Consider the following 6000-nt stretch of genomic DNA (forward strand, 5'->3'; position numbering starts at 1 on the left):
CTAGAAGTACTTTGTAGGTGTTGTTGGATAGGTTTGCAAGATAATAAAGAGCACGTAATTAAAAACTAGGGGCTGTTTAGATAAAGACACAATAAGGTAAATATAGCGAGTGTGGAGAAGTGGTGGTAGGAGTTGCGAAATTGTCCCTAAGCAATTGACTACTTTACTAGACCGATAGCAAGTTTTATGTGGGAGAGGCCACTGCTAGCATGTCATCCCTGACTTGGAATTCTATGCACTTATGATTGGAACTATTAGCAAGCATCCGCAACTACTAACGTTCATTAAGGTAAAACCCAACCATAGCATTAAGATATATTGGTCCCCCTTCAATCCCGTATGCATCAATTTCTATGCTAGGTAGAAGCTTCTGTCACTCTTGCCCTCCAATACATAGTCCTATCAACATACAACTAACCCTATGGTGTGATCCACGCGCGTGCTCATATGATGGGCACCAAAGGACAGCAACATAACCACAAGCAAATTAAATCAATCATAGCAATTCATCAACAACCGATAGGACAACGAAAATCTACTCAGACATCATAGGATGGCAACACATCATTGGATAATAATATGAAGCATAAAGCACCATGTTCAAGTAGATGGTACAGCGGGTTGCGGGAGAGTGGACCACTGTAGATAGAGGGGGGGAAGGTGATGGAGATGTTGGTGAAGATGGCGGAGGTGTTGGTGAAGATTGCGGTGATGACGATGGTGGCCACGGCAGCGTTCCGGTGCCACCGGAAGAGAGGGGGAGAGGGGCCCCCTTCTTGTTCTTCTTCTTCCTTGACCTCCTCCCTAGATGGGAGAAGGGCTTCCCCTCTGGTCCTTTGCCTCCATGGCATGGGAGGGGCGAGAGCCCCTCAGAGATTGGATCTGTCTCTCTGTCTCTCTCTGTTTCTGCGTTCCCGTATTCTGCCATCTCGCCGTTTCTTATATATCCGGAGATCCGTAACTCCGATTGGATTGAAACCTTCGCCAAGATTTTTTTTCTGAAAATTAGCTTTCTTGCGGCCAAAGAAGAGCAGCAACCGCCTTACGAGGGGCCGACGAGGGTCAGGGGCGCGCCCCTGCCTCGTGGCCACCTCGGGCACCGTCTCGCGTTGATTCTTCCTCCCATATTTCCCAAATATTCCAAAAATATTCTCTGTCCGTTTTTATTCCGTTTGGATTCCGTTTGATATGGGGTTTCTGCGAAACATAAAACATGCAACAAACAGGAACTGGCACTGGGCACTGGATCAATATGTTAGTCCCATAAATAGTATAAAAAGTTGCCAAAAGTATATGGAAGTTGTATAATATTGGCATGGAACAATCAAAAATTATAGATACGATGGAGACGTATCAGCATCCCCAAGCTTAATTCCTGCTCGTCCTCGAGTAGGTAAATGAAGAAAAAGATAATTTTTGATGTGGAATGCTACCTAGCATAATCTTGATCATATATCTAATCATGGCATGAATATTAAGACACGAGTGATTCAAAGCAATAGCCTATCATTTGACATTAAGACAATAATACTTCAAGCATACTAATAAAGCAATCATGTCTTTTCAAAATAACATGGCCAAAGAAAATTATCCCTACAAAATCATATAGTCTGGCTATGCTCCATCTTCACCACACAAAATATTCAAATCATGCACCGATGACAAGCCGAGCAATTGGTTCATACCTTTTAACGCGCTTCAGCCTTTTCAACCCTCACGCAATACATGAGCGCAAGCCATGGACATAGCACTATGGGTGGAATAGATATGATGATGGAGGTTGTGTGGAGAAGACAAAAAAGGAGAAAGTCTCACATCGACACGGCTAATCAACGGGCTATGGAGATGCCCATCAATTGATGTCAATGTGAGGAGTAGGGATTGCCATGCAACGGATGCACTAGAGCTATAAGTGTATGAAAGCTCAAACTGGAAACTAAGTGGGTGTGCATCCAACTTGCTTGCTCATGAAGACCTCTGGCATTTGAGGAAGCCCATCATCGGAATAGCCAAGTTCTATAATGAAAATTCCCACTAGTATATGAAAGTGATAACTCAAGAGACTCTCTATATGAAGAACATGGTGCTACTTTGAAGCACAAGTGTGGTAAAAGGATAGTAACATTGTCCCTTTTTTCTTTTTTTTTCTTTTTTTGCGGGCTTCTTTGGCCCCCTTTTTTTATTTAGGCTTCTTTGGCCTCTCTCTTTTTTCGGACCTTCTCTTTTTTTGGCCTTTCTCTTTTTTTCGTCCGGAGTCTCATCCCGACTTGTGGGGGAATCATAGTCTCCATCATCCTTTCCTCACTGGAGCAATGCACTAATAATGATGATCATCACACTTTATTTACTTACAACTCAATATTACAACTCGATACTAGAACAAAGATATCACTCTATATGAATGCCTCCGGCGGTGTACCGGGATGTGCAATGATCTAGCGTAGCAATGATATAAAAAAATGGACAAGCCATGAAAACATCATGCTAGCTATCTTACGATCATGCAAAGCAATATGACAATAAATGCTCAAGTCATGTATATGATGATGATGGAAGTTGCATGGCAATATATCTCGGAATGGCTATGGAAATGCCATGATAGGTAGGTATGGTGGCTGTTTTGAGGAAGATACAATGAGGCTTATGTGTGATAGATCGTATCGTATCACGGGGTTTGGATGCACCGGCGAAGTTTGCACCAACTCTCGAGGTGAGAAAGGGCAATGCACGGTACCGAAGAGGCTAGCAATGATGGAAAGGTGAGAGTGCGTATAATCCATGGACTCACATTAGTCATAAAGAACTCATGTACTTATTGCAAAAGTTTATTAGCCCTCAAAGCAAAGTACTACTATGCATGCCCCTAGAGGGATAGATTGGTAGGAAAAGACCATCGCTCGTCCCTGACCGCCACTCATAAGGAAGACAATTAATAAATACCTCATGCTCCAACTTCATTACATAACGATTCACCATACGTGCATGCTACGGGACTTGCAACCCTCAACACAAGTATTTCTCAATTTCACAATTACTCAACTAGCACGACTCTAATATCACCACCTTTATATCGCGAAACTATTGCAAGGAATCAAACATATCATATTCAGTGATCTACAAGTTTGATGTAGGATTTTATGACTAACCATGTGAATGACCAATTCCTGTCGTCTCTCTAAATAGATATAAGTGAAGCAAGAGAGTTTAATTCTTTCTACAAAAGATATGCCCACGCTCTAACAAAAATAAGTGAAGCAAAAGAGCATTCTATAAATGGCGGTTTTCTATGTGAAGAGAAACAGGCAATCCAAACTCCAAATGATATAAGTGAAGCACAAGAAGCATTCTGTAAAGCCATACTCAAAAGATATAAGTGAAGTGCAATGAGCATTCTATAAATCAACCATGGACTATCTCATACCAGCATGGTGCATAAAAGAAAAGTGAAAACTAAATGCAAAACACGCTCCAAGATTTGCACATATCGCATGAATGAAACGAATCCGAAAACATACCGATACTTGTTGAAGAAAGATGGGATGCCTTCCGGGGCATCCCCAAGCTTAGACGCTTGAGTCTCCTTGAATATTTACTTGGGGTGCCTTGGGCATCCCCAAGCTTGAGCTCTTGCCTCTCCTTCTTCTCCTCACATCGAGACATCCTCGATCATCGAACACTTCATCCACACAAAACTTCAACAGAAAACTCGGTAAGATCTGTTAGTATAATAAAGCAAATCACTACTCTAAGTACTGTTGCAAACCAATTCATATTTTGTTTTTTCATTATAGCTACTGTAATATAACTTTTCCATGGCTTAATCCACTGATAGAAATTGATAGTTTCATCAAAACAAGCAAACTATGCATCAAAAACAGAATCTGTCTAAAACAGAACAGTCTGTAACAATCTGAACATTAACCATACTTCTGGTACATCAAACATTATGCCAAAATGAGGAAAAAAAAAAAATAGAAAGACAGTGCAAAAAGAATCAGAACCGTTTGACGTTCCAGTAAAAAATGTAAAATCGCGCACTACAGCCAAAGTTTCTGTCCTGCACCGCACAAACCAACAAGCATTGTAAACATCCTAAAGGCAAACCTTGGCACATTATTTTTAGAATACAATGGAATTGTACAAGGGGATAATTATTTTTATTGAAAAGTTTCTGTAATTCAGATTCACAGAGTTTCCGTGAGCATGAACAAAGTTGAAGAAGCTCTCCCACTTCAACAATGCTTGTCTTTCTCACTTTCACTTTCCTTTTTGAAAAGTTTTAGGTTCCCATCTTTATTTTTTTGTTTTTAAACTTTATAAAAGCACTCAACAGAAATAAATGACTCTCTAAAACTTCCGGGTTGTCTCCCTAGCAGCGCTTTCTTTAAAGCCATTAAGCTAGGCATATAGTGCTCAAGTAGTGAATCCACCCGGCACTACTAGGAAAAGGGCTATAGACAATATGCACACTAATGGCGCACCAGACATGCGGTGCGCCACTACTATATAGCAGTGGCGCACCGTGTGCTGGTGCGCCATTAGTGTGATAGACACTAATGGCGCACCACAACTATGGTGCGCCACTACTAACATTTTTTCTTTTTTCCAAAAATACTAATGGTGCACCGTGTGCCGGTGCGCCATTAGTGTCTATCACACTAATGGTGCACCACAACCATGGTGCGCCACTACTAACAAAATTTTTTTCTTTTCTTTTTTCCAAAAATACTAATGGCGCACCGGGGCGCAGTGCGCCATTACTAGTTAAAAACTAGTAATGGCGCACCAGTCACCCAGTGCGCCACTACTTTGTTTTTTTTTGCAAAACTACTAATGGCGCACCGCCAGCTGGTGCGCCATTAGTAACCTGGGTTACTAATGGCGCATTTGTTGGTGGTGCGCCATTAGTAACCTGGGACCAGCTAGATATTTTGGACAGCCACCTACACTCTCACTTTCCCCACTTCATTCTCTCCACCTCCTCCTCCAAGCTTGTCTCGGGTGCCTCCTCCTCCTCACCTCATTTGCACCATAGATTCATCCAAATTAAGTGGTTAAATTACCTTTTTTTATAGGTAAGTAAGGGGAAAGCTTTCTTTATGTTGTAGATCTACTTTTTTCTACCTCCAACAACGTGCACATGCACTTTTTATGGCCTAGCTAGATCTATGTATGTTTGTGGTGTTGCATATGTTTGTGGTGTTGCATATATGTTTGTGGTGTTGCATATATGTTTGTGTTTGCAGGTACCGGTATTTGAAATGCGTTAGTTGCCAATATTTTGCTGGAATGTTGATTTATTTCCGTTTCGGCGAGAATTTTGGCACTATGCATTCTTTTTGGTCCTATTTTTAGGCAAAGTCATGCCAAATTTTTTCTTGGTTCTAAAATATCGTTTTGCTCTACCCCGTAGGCGACCATGGTCCGCACGATGACCGAAGGCATCGTGAATAGGTTTTTGAGCTCCGCGAAGGCCGAGATGCTTCAAAATAACGAGACGGAGATAAGATGTCCGTGTCAAAGATGCAAGCTGAGGAGCCTTATGGACCCGGATTCTGTACAGGTGCGGGACCACCTGCTCTTGCGTGGTTTCATGGATGGCTATCGGTGGCAAGGTGATGAAGATGATTATGAAGTCGTCCATGGGGGCCGACCGGCAAGAAATGAGGAAGGGCAGCAAGACAACCGAGGCGAGGGCGGGCGAGAAGACGAAGAATCTCCAGGACATGATCACGAAGTAGATGCAGTACACAGTCATCATGTAGAAGATGCCAGACATGATGATGAGGAACATGCCGGAGCAGACGAAGGGCATGATCATGAAGATGAAGATGCCGGAGCAGACGACGATGGACCATCGATGGGTTGGGTGCAGGACCCTCATATTCAAGAGCTGCTTCTCAAGCAGACGGATAACGCAAGAGCTGCCGCCCGAGAGAAAGCCAAGCTGGATCAACTGGAGATAGACGCGGTTACTCCATTGTATGAAGGATGCAGGCC

Source organism: Aegilops tauschii, chromosome 4, assembly GCF_002575655.3.
Source record: "Aegilops tauschii subsp. strangulata cultivar AL8/78 chromosome 4, Aet v6.0, whole genome shotgun sequence".
NCBI classification, from domain to species: domain Eukaryota; kingdom Viridiplantae; phylum Streptophyta; class Magnoliopsida; order Poales; family Poaceae; genus Aegilops; species Aegilops tauschii.